The 14,234-nt window shown below is 39.8% G+C and overlaps 1 protein-coding gene across 5 annotated transcripts in view; it reads right to left on the bottom strand.

Moving 5' to 3' along the window:
* ptk2ba (protein tyrosine kinase 2 beta, a) overlaps positions 1-14,234 on the bottom strand; it is a 366,968-nt gene that overhangs the window by 233,171 nt on the left and 119,563 nt on the right. Inside the window, exon 1 of one of the 5 annotated variants that reach the window (XM_039749529.1) lies at positions 10,093-10,167. The exons of the other annotated variants lie outside the window; for them this stretch is intronic. The gene's annotated coding sequence lies outside the window, so the exon portion shown is untranslated. Of the gene's footprint in view, positions 1-10,092; positions 10,168-14,234 lie in introns of those variants that run through there. 5 annotated transcript variants of the gene reach the window in all.

Raw genomic sequence — 14,234 nt, forward strand, 5'->3', positions numbered from 1 at the left:
CGCTGTAAGAAGCTATTACAGCATCAATGACGCTACGATTCTTTTTATTTAAAAAGTAGGAAAGGAATATAAAATCTATGGCCACAGTGTCCTTTTAACCAGGGTGCAAAACGAGTTGTAAGTGGATGTAATAAGGCAGTAGTCTGGATGGAATCTGCTTTAGGGATTTGGATTGAAGAAGAACAACGGCGGTGCTACACAGTCGCCTGAAGAGGCTCCTTTAGAACAGCTGTAACGCTCTCCTTTGTTGTGCAGTAAAACTAAACTCATCGTTATCGGACAATTCATTGTGTCATTGTTGGTGAGTAACCATAATTAATTTTCTACTTACAGTACTTAGCAAATGTACGTACGTTTAGTGTCACTGTACACACATTTACTGTATACAATTTTTCTTGCATTGTACGTATTTATTGCTGGTGGCCTGTCTATCGTAATGGCTGCAACACACGTGATATCGGAGACTCTCGATATCTTTAAAATAATATTTAGGTTTTACTGTATATAAACAGTGTGTCTGCATACATAATTTCAATGAATCTTACCTAATATCTAAGAGAATACAAAGGGTTTATGTTGTATAACTGTGCGCGGAATATTTATAAACAGTGTGGGAGAGTTTCTAAGGGCTTAAAATATATAAAAATAACAAACAAACATATGGTTTCTACTTCGCGGATTTTCACCTATCGCGGGGGGTTCTACAACCCCCACGATCGAGGAGGGATTACTGTACTCTGTGGCTCAGCTTCTTAAACCATTTTGGGCCACAGGTTGACAACTGTTATGTCACGTAGGGTCACGACCCACCGTTGTATTCAATGGAAAAGGGTCACTAAACGATAACAAAGTGACTCATGATGGGTCGCCGTGGCCGTTTTAAGAAATCAACATTGTTTTGCATTGACTGTCTGCACAGCAGTCTCTTAAGGGGGATGATCACCATTGCCTGGGGTCTCAGAGACACTAAGAAGGGCAATATTGTGACACAAGAAATAAAAGTCTAAGAAACACTGGTCTATGACCGGCAGCCACACACTGCTGCACTTACCCAGAAATGATCAATTAAAAAGGTTTTCGAACCATCTTAACATTTTGTGTCCTTCTACTTATAAGGCTTTTGATTGCATGGTGTCCTAAAACTGATCTCTGTTTAAGGGGGCACTCCTTCGGTTCTGATTTAGGTCAATTCTTTTATTGCACTTTCCTTAACGTTATATCAACTTTGATCTCCTCTAATAAAAACTCACCAGCTGATCTTTACCAGTGGCAAACTGTAAGATTACCGTATACACTCGTGTTTAAGTTTGTACCGCTATCCCCAGGGCAAACAACTAAACCCCGAGTTAAGGCACGATTAGAAAATTGCTAGTGTAAAGCAGTTCAATATCTAGGAGGGTGAGGGTGCTCAGAGCTGAGAGTCACGTGTGCTTTGTGCTGACGTGTGCTTTGCAAACGCTAGAGTCTGTTGAGAGTGTTGGTTTGTTCTGTGGTGTGAGATTTACATTAAAAAATACATTTTGCTCTTAAAAACTTGGGTTTTGGTTGCCTCTAAGGAACCGTGTGGGAATTTTAAAGCTTTTTCCCTTTAGAAGGGTTTTTTGCTTTTTTCGCCCGCACAAGAGCAAAAGTAGCTGGGTGTTTGGAAGTGCGCTTGGAAAAGTTATTTGTACTTGTTCTTTTTCTTGTTATCTGTATTTGAATTAGCATCGAGGCGGCAGGGTAGAAAGCAGCAGTAACTGATATCGGCATTTGTAAATAAATAACCGCGTCGTCGTAACAGCGATTTCTTTAGTTTAAAGGAAAAGAAAAAAAGGCCGCGGCTGACTTCAAAGCAGTAAAAGGTGGAAACTCAGTAGTGCGCAGGTAAGCGGCCTGCGTTAAGACACCGTTCAGGCACAAGGAGCAGTAGGACCAAATAAGGTAGTAAAGTTTGATTTATTTGTTTATTTTAGATTAAACAGTCCTTAGCCGTCCAGAGGCAGAACAGTTAAGTGGGCGACAGCGTATTGGTTCATTAATACGGGGGAATACAAACAGTGCGAGTGAAGAGCTTATAAGTAAGAAGAGCGCAAAGCTAGAAGAGACAGAGAAAAGTAAAGTTAACCTCATAGAAAGGCAAACAGCAGGCAGCTGAGAGGGAGAACAGTACAGGAGCTTAAGGGGAAAAGGTGTAAAATATCTGTAGCAGATCTTAGTGTTACCATTTAAGTTAAGAAGAAATTTAATTTTAAGAAAGAAAAAAATATATAGTTAAGGCAGCTTAGTAATCCCAAATCAAATTTTAATAATGAGGCCAGTGCAATGCAAGTCCTGTTGGATGTTGGACTTTTTAGATGATGGTTTGGAAGAGCCAGTTGTCTATGAGGGCTACATCTGCAAGAGATGCCAGCTGATCCAGCACCTCGAGCTCAGGGTCGCTGAACTGGAGGAGGAGTTGGCTGACCTGCGTTGTAATAGAGAATTGGCGGACTTGGCCCAGGTGTCCTTTAGAGATAGTGTGCACCCCTAAGGTGGCGGGAGGAGATTCCAGACCAGACAGGTAGGAATAGGTGGGTCACGGTCGCAAGGCGTAAGGTAAAGGGTGCACACTGTCCGGGGGCATCAACCCCAGAATTAGAAGTGTCTAACCGTTATCATGTCCTGGCGGAGCTGGACGGTGACTCTGATAATTCTGAGGTGGTAGGCAGGGTTGAGGAGCCCCAACGGGCCACCTCAAAACCAGTTCCCAAAAAGAGAGAGGTAGTGATAGTTGGGGACTCAATCATTAGGGGGATTGAAGCGCAGGTGTGCTCCAGAGAGAGAGAGTCTCGACGGTGTGTTGCCTTCCGGGAGCACAGGTGGGAGACCTCCTGGAAGGGTGGATAGGCTCTTGGCCAGAGCGGGTGGATCCAGTTGTCATTGTCCACGTTGGAACAAATGACATACATAAGGGTAGTCTGTCAGTTCTGCGATCCAAATTCAAAGAGTTAGGTACCAAGCTGAGGAGCAGAACTGACAAGGTAGTCTTCTCCGAAGTTCTGCCTGTGCCACGCGCCAGTCCAGGTAAGATTGAGGAGATTAGAAGGCTTAACGCGTGGCTCAAATCTTGGTGCAGGGTAGAAGGGTATAGGTTTATGGGGCATTGGGACTCCTTTTGGAACAGATGGGACCTGTTCCGCGTGACGGGTTACATCTGAACCGGAGGGGCACCAATGTATTGGGGAGGCGTATGTGTAGGCTAGTCGAGGATTGTTTAAACTAGGGAATGGGGGCAGGGAGTTTAGGACAGGCCAGATTTAGATCTATACATGGAAGAACAAACAATGGTGTAGAAATAAAAATGCATAGTAATGTAAATTTTAAGCAAACACGTAAAGATAGAAGGATTAACACATTAAAAATAGCTTGCCTTAATGCTAGAAGTATCAAAAATAAGGTAAGTGAGTTGGAGTTGTATGTAGCAGAGCACAATTATGATATTATAGCAATAACGGAAACCTGGCTAAATAACAAAGATGGGGATGAGTGTAACATAGAGGGATACACATTTTTTAGGAAGGATAGACAGAACAGAAAAGGAGGTGGGGTTGCTGTTTATGCCAAACAGGAATTAAATGTAAGTCATCTTCAGTTGGATGATGAGCCCCATCTTAGTGAGGACATGTGGCTTCGCCTGGAAAATATTAGGGAAAAGGTCTCATTTTAGGAGTGTGTTATAGACCACCCAATTCAGACAGTAATTTCAACACACATCTTTTAGTAATATCAAAAGGCAAGTTTACAGGGGATATTATAGTCATGGGGACTTTAATTATCCAAATATTAACTGGGATAACCTTACAGATGGAGGAGCACAAGAGCAGGAGTTTTAGAAGTAATCGCGACTGTTTTTAACACAGCATGTTAAAGCACCAACAAGGGGTGAAGCCTATCTGGATTTAGTATTCTGTAATAATCAGGATAGAATTGAGGGTGTAGAGGTGATTGAACCACTAGGGTCAAGTGACCATAATGTAATACAATTCTCAGTATTTTGTAAGAGTACAGATGCAAAGACTAAAATTGTTAAGTTGAACTTTAGTAGGGCTAATTTTGAGCAGATGCGACAAAGTCTAAGTAGGATAGACTGGGATAAGCTTTTAAATGTGGAGACAGTCGAGGAGCAGTGGAACAGGTTTAAAATGTTTTACATGTAATGCAGGACAGATACATACCTAAATTTGGAAGTAATAGGAAACTAAAAAATCTCCACGATGGATTAATAAAGATTTAAAAAGAAGTTGCAAAGGAAAAACTGCTGTATAAGGCATATAAGACTAATGACTGCAAAGAGAACCGTAGCGTATGAGAAAATGAGGGCAACCATTAAGAAGGATATCAGAGAGGCTAAAAGACAGTTGGAGAGGAATATAGCAGATAAGGCGAAAGAAGACCCCAAGAGATTCTTTCAGTATTTTAGTAGTAAAAGAACAGTTAAGGAGGAGGTCAAGTTCATCAGGAATAGTAAAGGGAATTAAAAGATACAGACAATGAAATAGCAGATGCCCTAAACTTACATTTTTCTGAGGTGTTTACAAGTGAGCAAGTGGATAACCTGCCAGAGGTAAACACAACTACTAAGGAGGTACTGAGGGATTTGGAAATTGTAGAGGGAGAAGTGCTGCTCAGATTAAATAAGATGAAATCAAACAAATCACCAGGCCCAGATAATATTTATCCTCGTGTTCTTAAGGAGGCTAGTGAGTACATATATAAACCCTTGACACATATTTTTAGGAAGTCACTGTGCACTGGAGAGATTCCAAAGGACTGGAAAATGGCAAATATCATCCCATTATATAAAAAGGGTGACAGGGCAGATCCAAGCAACTATAGGCCAGTAAGCTTAACAAGCATCACAGGAAAATTAATGGAAGGAATTATTAAGGATAAGATTGAGCAACACATGACAAGGACAGGAGTTATTCTGAACAGTCAGCATGGGTTCAGAAGAGGGAGGTCGTGTTTTACTAACATGTTGGAATTCTATGAGGAGGCAACAAAAGGATACGATCAAAGTGGAGCTTATGATATTATTTATCTGGACTTTCAGAAAGCATTTGATAAGGTGCCACATGAGAGGTTGGGCATCAAGTTAAAAGAAGTGGGAATTCAGGGTGATGTTTTTAGATGGGTGCAGAATTGGCTCAGACACAGGAAGCAGAGGGTGATGGTGCGAGGAACCTCATCAGAACTGGCGATGTTAAGAGTGGTGTTCCACAGGGGTCAGTGCTAGGGCCGCTGCTATTTTTAATATATATAAATGATTTAGATAGGAATATAAGTAACAAGCTGGTTAAGTTTGCAGATGATACCAAGATAGGTGGATTAGCAGATAATTTGGAATCCGTTATATCATTACAGAAGGACTTGGATAGCATACAGGCTTGGGCAGATTTGTGGCAGATGAAAATTAATGTCAGTAAATGTAAAGTATTACACATAGGAAGTAAAAATATTAGGTTTGAATACACAATGGGCGGTCGAAAAATCGAGAGTACACCTTATGAGAAGGATTTAGGAGTCATAGTGGACTCCAAGCTATCAACTTCCAAACAGTGTTCAGAAGCCATTAAGAAGGCTAACAGAATGTTAGGTTATATAGCACGATCTGTGGAGTACAAGTCCAAGGAGGTTATGCTCAACCTTTATAATGCACTGGTGAGGCCTCATCTTGAGTACTGTGTGCAGTTTTGGTCTCCAGGCTACAAAAGGACATAGCAGCACTAGAAAAGGTCCAGAGAAGAGCGACTAGGCTGATTCCAGGTCTACAGGGGTTGAATTATGAGGAAAGATTAAAAGAGCTGGGCCTTTACAGTTTAAGCAAAAGAAGATTAAGAGGTGACATGATTGAAGTGTTTAAAATTATGAAGGGAATTAGTACAGTGGATCGAGACTTGTATTTTAAAATGAGCTCATCAAGAACACGGGGACACAGTTGGAAACTTGTTAAGGGTAAATTTCGCACAAACATTAGGAAGTTTTTCTTTACACAAAGAACGATAGACACTTGGAATAAGTTACCAAGTAGTGTGGTAGACAGTAAGACGTTAGGGACTTTCAAAACTCGACTTGATGTTTTCTTGGAGGAAGCAAGTGGATAGGACTGGCGAGCGTTGTTGGGCTGAATGGCCTGTTCTCGTCTAGATTGTTCTAATTCTAATTCTAATTCTATCGGGCAACGTGACCAACGCTCGTCCTTTTACTGACCCCCACCAACTGTCCCAGCCTATCATTAACCACAAGCCATGACACCAAATAAAGAAGAAGCTAAAGAACAAATATAATATTTTACATATATAAAGAAAAACAAACAAACAGATAAATACCTAACAATCAAAACCCTCCGCTCTGGTTTAAACACGTGATGTTCGTAAATAAGAAAACCCAGACTGTCCAAATGGGTTTACTGTCCTTATTGTTCAGGGCAAAGAGAAACTCTAACGGAATACGCCGGCTGTCGAGCCGATAACAATAAAGTTTAGTCCTACCAGTCCAAGATATTCGTCAGCGAAATCAAAGAAAAAAGAGTCCGTCTTCAGAGACGCGTCTCCCTTGTGTCGCTGAGTCTCCCAAAAAGAATTTTTCTTGGCGCTACCTTGTCCTTCTCTTTGCTCCGCCACAAGATGTCTCCCTTTCCCCCTTCTTTTCCGGCTTTTAAGTTTTCAACACCAACCGCCCTGTCCGAGTTATGACCTCCCTCTTTAAAGGTGTATTTACAGCATCCTTTTTCCCTGTAATGCACCCAAAGAGGCAGCAACCGCCCACAGAATAATAGCACATGTGGCATCCGCTACAAGTTCTCCCGTGGATAAGTCGAGACTTGATTTTACCATATAATTTCTGGTCATATAAGTCGAATGCGGAAAACTCACGCTGTTGAACCAAGAGATTATGATATGCTAACTAACACCCACCTGAGAGAGTACCACGCAGCGCACAGCCTTTTTATTTTCTATGTATTGTGCCTACGTGACCACAAGGTAATACCCGAACTAATCCGAAGCGACGTTTACACTGTTTTGTGTTTTTTGTATCTCACAACCTCATACACCTTTATCATTAAAGAGCATCCCTTATCTACGATGGAGCGCTTGATCAAAAGAAAATTCAAATTAAAAGCCGTTGAAGTGACAAAAGAAATTGGTAACTGCGCTGCTGCAACAAAATTCGATTGGAGGAGACAAGAGATTGTAAAAAATAAAATAAAATTAAGCATCATATTTTTGAACAAGCGTGTAAGTCGGGGTCTGATTTTATGATTGATATTTTTGGGTTTCAAGACCCTACTTGTACACGAGTATATATGGTACTTAAAATAAAAATTCAGAGATTCCCCACCAAAAATCCAAAGAGGAAAAACTCCAGCTACTCTGAAGTGTACAAAAATGTACATAAATAAAGGTAATAAGTTTAAAACAAAAAAACAACAAAGGGAAAAGAACCAGTTAGTTGAAACAAAAAAGATTGGGAAAGAAAAGGCAGAAAGAAACAAAAGAAAATACTAAATATGTTAAAAAAAAGGGACAAAATATCAAAAAGAGTTTAACATTACAGATATGTGTCTGTCGTGACTCAGGAGTCCCAAAAGCACTTTCAAAAATTGCCCTCGATGGGAAGAAATGCCATCAAACCCCAACTAGACACAAAAAAGGCTCTGCAGTAGATGAACCTCCGAAGAGCTCAAACGAATTTCTGAAAAGGCAAGTCAATCACAGCAAACAGAATCCAAAGGCGCAGTCAAAAAATACAGAAATCGTGAAAAGCAGGAGCATAAAAAAAACGCACAGGTAATCAGAGGACACTCCACTCCCTGTCACCTTCAAAATGAACTGGCAGGAATTATGGAAGGCCCGCCCATAAAGAGGTCGGAGGGTGGTTCCTGGTGGTAATTGGCAGATGACCCCGCCCCCAGCCAGAACTACCCACAAAACATGTGGGACATAATCTAGGAGTTTACCACTTACAAATAAACAGAAAGAAAAATGTAAATAATAAATAAAATAAACAAAAATACAAAACAATGGCATAAAATTAGACAATACAAACAAGAATCACCACTTTGAACCCCCTGGCTGAAACATGACAGTGCCATTTAACAGTCGTCCAGCTAATGACAGCTCGCCTTAATCATTGAGCTCCCATGGACTGAACTGACTAGCATCCCGAAGCAGACATAAAGACGACTGTGTGGTGACCCGTATTCCAGTTCCAGTATTACCTTATATATGTGATTAAACGCAGTTGCGGTAAGCTCTGCTCTAGCTTGTGCGGGTATTTCAATGGTAGTGTACTATATTTAAGAGCCTCTTGGCATTCAAACACCCTCAAACAAGTTCTACGGAGGCTCCCAAGAAACAAAGGAAAGTAATAGACCTTGAAACTAAATTAAAAGTAATAAAACACGAAGAAGGAACGCGTGTTAAAACTGTCAGACGTGAGTTAGGTAAACACATACCACAGTCTGACCATCTTCAAGGATAAACTTAGGATTCTCGATGTTCTGAAAGGATCTGCTCCCTTGAAAGCAACCAGAACAAAGCTTTGAGTGGGACCCATATCGGATCTCACTTACGCAGAGCACAAGGTCCGAAATCGAAGCTCACAGGAAAGGCATTGAACCCGCTTCAAATGTTAAAAGAAAAGGCTCGACATGAATATGATATGCAGTGTCCTGCCAGTGCAGGATGGTTCAAGTGCTTCAAGAAGCGTTTTGCACTGAACAACATGAAAGTGAGTGGTGACGCTGCAAGTGCAGACGTAAAGGCTGCTGAACAATTTGTCGAAAAGTCGGGCAAACTTATTACTGATAAAAGATATTTGGCTGAACAGATTTTCAATACAGACAAGACCTCCATATTTTAGAAAAGGATGGCCGAGATAACTTTTATACATAAAGGGGTAAAGTCAATGGCAGGTTTGAAGGAATTTAAAGACAGTGTCATACTTTTGTTGGGCGGCAATGTTGCAGAACACCAATCCAAACCGTTTATGATTTATTATCAGAAAACTCCGAGTTCACTGAGGCTAATCAATAAGGAGACTGACATGGGTGACACAGGGGATTTTCTAATCTAGAGACCTGGGAAAATACTGCAATGAAGAGTGTGATAAAACCAGGGCGTCAGCGAAGACAAACACACCTGCACAGTCCTGGGTTCAAACAATGGAAGGTTTTATTATAAATACCTCCAAATGTGACACAAACACAAACAATACGTACTGCACTGCCCTCCTCTAGTTGAGTGTTGCTCCACGACCTCCCAGCTTCAACTCGCCTGGATAAGGGAGTGTGGTTCCATTTATTACAAACCCGGGAGTTTGGGCAATTGCCCAATGAAAGCACTTCCGGGTTGCATGGAAGTTCATTACAACAGGGAGCTTGTCTCCACGCAGCACCCAGTGACCCCAGCAGGGCTGCTCTGCCAGACCACATCTCCCAGCACGCCCTGCTGGTTTTCTGCTATGCCTCAACATCCGAGGCCGCGGCCATCTAGCGTGCTGGGGAAATAAAATACCTCCAGCGATGTCTTTCTTTTCCAATGGGCTGTCTGTCCATCTCTTTCTGTTCTTCCTTGCGGGTCTGATCCCTTCTTCCTCCCTGGCCAGGATACCTACATGCCTGTTGGGAGCCTCTAGTACAGGAAAGGAATCATCCCCTTTTCTGGCCAGGGTGCCCATCCAGCCTGTGTGGCATTTACAACAGAAAGTACCCTTTTAGATTTGCCAATTATAGACAATGCTCCGGGACTTTCTCATTTCAATGATGTTCATCCGAACATTATGGTGGTCTTCCTCCTTCTAAATACCACTCATGGATCAGCAGGCAGTGTTTTACGGTTTATTACTTAAGAAATGTCTGTGCTAAGACACTCAAGGACACTCATACAATTGCTACCGCAGTGAAAAGAACATTGCTGCTGCTTGGGACGATGTGACCAAACATTGTACGAAGGGGGATATGGGGAAAAAAAAACTAAAAGATATGTTCATGATTTTAAAGGTTTTAAGACAGATGAAGAAATAGCAAAAAAAGAAATAAACTTAGCGTGGAGTTGGCTGACAACTTACATTTAGATGTGGATGAAGAAGATATAGAGGAGTTTACAAAAACTGCTCCTGAAGATCTGACAAACGAAGAGTCATTTGAACTTGAAAAAACGTGTAGAGCAGAGGAAGAAGCAGGAAAAAAATAAAACAAACGAAATGATCAAGAAGATGCAGTGGCAGAAAAAACAATGTTACTGTGAGAGGCCTAGCTGATGTGTTTGCCCCGGTCAATGCTGTGCTTCAGTGTTCTGAGGACATGCATCCCAATTCTGAGAGAGGAGTACAAACCACATTGGCTTGCTACCAAGAAATTCATGAGGAGAAAAAGAAGGAAACAGACAAGCAGGCTAACATCACAAATTTTCTTTACAGAATCCCAATCCTCCTTCAGATAACTCTCAGGCAGGTCCTTCAGGCATTGCAGAAGATGAAACGGTCATCTTTGATGATGAAAATGTGCAAGAAAGAGATTGTAAATGAAACGGAAATGTGGGCAGTGGGGAGAGTGATACCGATGATCCTCCTTTCATATGCCAGTGTCTAATATTTCAAAATGATACAAATAAAAGCGCACAGGACAGAACTAAGAAACAAAAAATGTGAACATACCGGTTAAAAAAATAAAAAACTGAGCGTTTTTAAAATTAGATAAAATACTGTATTTTTTATTTTGCAATTTGTATATTAAAATGTATACAAATGTGAGTGTCATTTAAGACGTTTGTAGATGCTGTCACTGTATTGGGTACATCACAGTACTGTACACACTACAGTTGCTTTTGCATGTAAGAAACTTTCACCTTTTTTAAGAATAAATACAAATTTAATGATAAACACCCTCTCTGTGCCTCTCTTTTTATCAAAACATTACAGCAATCTGGACGAGAAGGGGCCATTCAGCTCAACAACGCTCTCCAGTCCTGTCCACTTTGATTTAGATATGCCGCATTCTAATCTGCAGTGTCTCACAAGGACTCACCCAGTGTAAAAGTCTGGTTATGGATTATTATGTTTTGTGTCACGTAATGTCACTGAGTAGATGGTTTCTCTGATTCGAACATTACAACAATCTGGATGAGAACAGGCCACTCGGCCCAACAAAGCTCACCAGTTCTACCCACTTAATTCTACCAAAATAGCATCAAGTTGAACTTTGAAAACCCCTAAAGTCCTCCGGTCTATCACGTGACTTGGTTGCTTATTCCAAGTGTCTGTAGTTCTCTGTATGAAGAAAAACTTCCTAATGTTTGTGTGAAATTTCCCCTTAACAAGTTTCCAACTGTGCCCCCGTGTTCTTGCTGAGCTCATTTTAAAGTCACCGTCTCGATCCACTGGACTAATTCCCTTTGTTATTTTAAACACCATAATCATGTTGCCTCTTAATCTCCGGCTGCGTAAACTGAAAAGGCTCAGCTCGTTTAATCTTTCCTAACTAGGGTCAATCTTTCCTTATTTATTATTATTACAGTAGTGTATTTTTATTATTATTACTATATTATTATTATCTGCATATTTTATAATCTGTTATTTGTTATAGTTGCTATTGTATTATAATAAAGAATTTTGACATATTCATCAGTGTAGAGTACTGTGTATACTGTATGTGTAGAATCAATCATGAATAATCCACTGCATCTACTGAACAGGATCATCTCCAGACAGAGGAGTAGCTTCACTGACAGACTGAGGAGACACCACACTATGTGACTCTTCAATTCCACCCGGGGGAGTAAATGCTAACATTAATTTTATTTTCATTTTTTTCATTTTTATTACTGTTTAATTTAATATTGTTTTTTGTATCATTATACTGCTGCTGGATTATGTGAATTTCCCCTTGGGATTAATAAAGTATCTATCTATCTATCTGAATGATAATATGAGGGTCCGCTTAATGACCAAAGCCGCTTTACAATCACCTGATTGGAACCATATCTGATTGTTATGTGGGGAATACCTGCACAAATAAAAGCAAAATTCTAAAAATCAATAATCCAAAAATAAAAAGTCAATCTAAAATCCTAAATATAAAAATTGGGAGTGGTCTCCCATAGACTTTCTCGTATACTCAGATATAAGAATGTATATTTGAGGAGTAAACCACAAGACAATGATTATATTTTCATATTATGTACATTAAAGAACCATTGACAACAAATCAAATCAAATTAAAAATATATTGAACAATTATTATAAAAGTAAAGTTGAATAAATCGGACAACAACAAATCACATCAAATCTCTATATGCATATAAAATCATCTGTTTGTCGTCGGCTTTTCACATGAGAATTACTTAACAGATTTAGATTGGGTTTTTTTCTAGAAATTTCTTGAACATTGTGGATGATTTTTGTGACTTCTCACACCTCGCTATGTATCATAGTTCGCTTGCGGTACCTATTTATTGGCGCGAATCCAAGAGACAAGCAGCAGGCCGAAGGGAGGTCCTCATTCACACGCCAGTTTCAAGGTGTATCTTATCTCTGCTTAGTTAGTGAATGAGAGAACTAATTCATGGATGTAGATCAGGTTTTTTTCTAGAATTTGCTTGAACATTCCAGTTGATCTTACGACTTCCCTCATTGCGCTAAAAATCAGAGTTCACTTGCAGAGTGCTTACAGAGGCTGCAGGCCGAAAGGAGGGTGAAGCGTGACGTCAGGAGTGAGGAGCCGGGCAGGGCCATCCTTGCTGTCCTGTTTCACTTCTACATAGACATAATTAATAATATATTAAACAATGATTATAAAAGTAAAGTTGAATAAAACAAACTTTACAGCTGCATGAATAAAAAAGCACCATACCCAGTTAGTGGAAATATATCAATAGTTGATAGAAAGCTACATTTTGTACCTAATACTTGTATGCAAAATTTGATTGACCTAAGTGAAAGCATCCTCAAGCTACCGTGTTTACATAACACACACACACAGACACACACACAGACAGACAGAATTCCGAAAATGGTATTTTTGGACTCACATAAGTCTGAAACATCAAAATTCATTAAAGTCTCGAAATCTAATTTTTGGATGATTACAATACGACAAAGTAAATTGGACTCAGGGAGGTCTAAAACATTGAGATTCATCAAAATCCTGAGGTCGAATTACAATACTTTCCCTATACTTCATATAAGAGAAAGTAATAAAACAAAAAGGCAAAACAGTAAATGATCATAAAACTTCCAAAAACAAAACCTGCTATACAAAAATCAAAAAAGGTGGAGCACAAACACTTCCTAATGTGCGTTCAAAGCATTCGTAGGCCTCAGGTGGCTGTTGCACAACCCGATTACAGTACGAGAGGACAAGTACGTAGTCTAGTGATTCTTTAACACACTTAGCTATAGTAGTGACACATAAAGAGTGTTACAACAAACTAATACAAAACAGCAAATGAAAGCAATTAACCAAAATGAAACTGAAATGGGAAATTATAAAACAGGCAGAAGAAATAAACGGAAAAAATCAAACATATTTATACATTTTATAAGCAAAAAGAAGCATCAAATATTATTATTGAAAGTAACTGTCCTGTTGTTTTGAAAGTATTTTATTATTTTAGTGGGCTTCTGAAAATAAAGGCCAAAACTGAAATATTAGCAATGAACAGGAGATGAGGAATCTGAAATGATGGTCTGAAGTCACCTGATCAATCACCAAACGAGTTCAAAGGTTAAGTGACATAGGCGCTAAACCTTTACTGTAACCAGCAGTTCATTAACTTGAATCTTTGAGCACAGTAGCAAGAGGTTTTTGCTTTTTATCCTCTATTTGGACAAGGCCTGACACAATTATGAAAATTGAATTGAAGATTAATTTTCATAAAATAATTGCAATTAACAATGTAACTGTCTCTTTAATTTTTTTTAATTTGACTAGTATGAGTCAAAGTCACGGATGTGTTTAATACGGAGGAGTCTTCCATTACAGCGCGTAAGACAAGAAGCTTTGTGGTTCATTGGTACAACACATAAGTGGCATGGCTGGAATGCAGAATATCATAAGATGTGACTTTACAATTCTAGATGACTGTCATTCAAATTCTGAGAAGTGTAATTTCAGATAGGCAGCAGGTGTTCTCCTGTTTTCTCGTCCTCCCATTCTTGACCTTTGGATGTACAGACGTGAAGGGAGCTGTGAATTGGCTTGTGACGAGCGG

Source organism: Polypterus senegalus, chromosome 3 (genome assembly GCF_016835505.1).
Source record: "Polypterus senegalus isolate Bchr_013 chromosome 3, ASM1683550v1, whole genome shotgun sequence".
NCBI lineage: Eukaryota > Metazoa > Chordata > Cladistia > Polypteriformes > Polypteridae > Polypterus > Polypterus senegalus.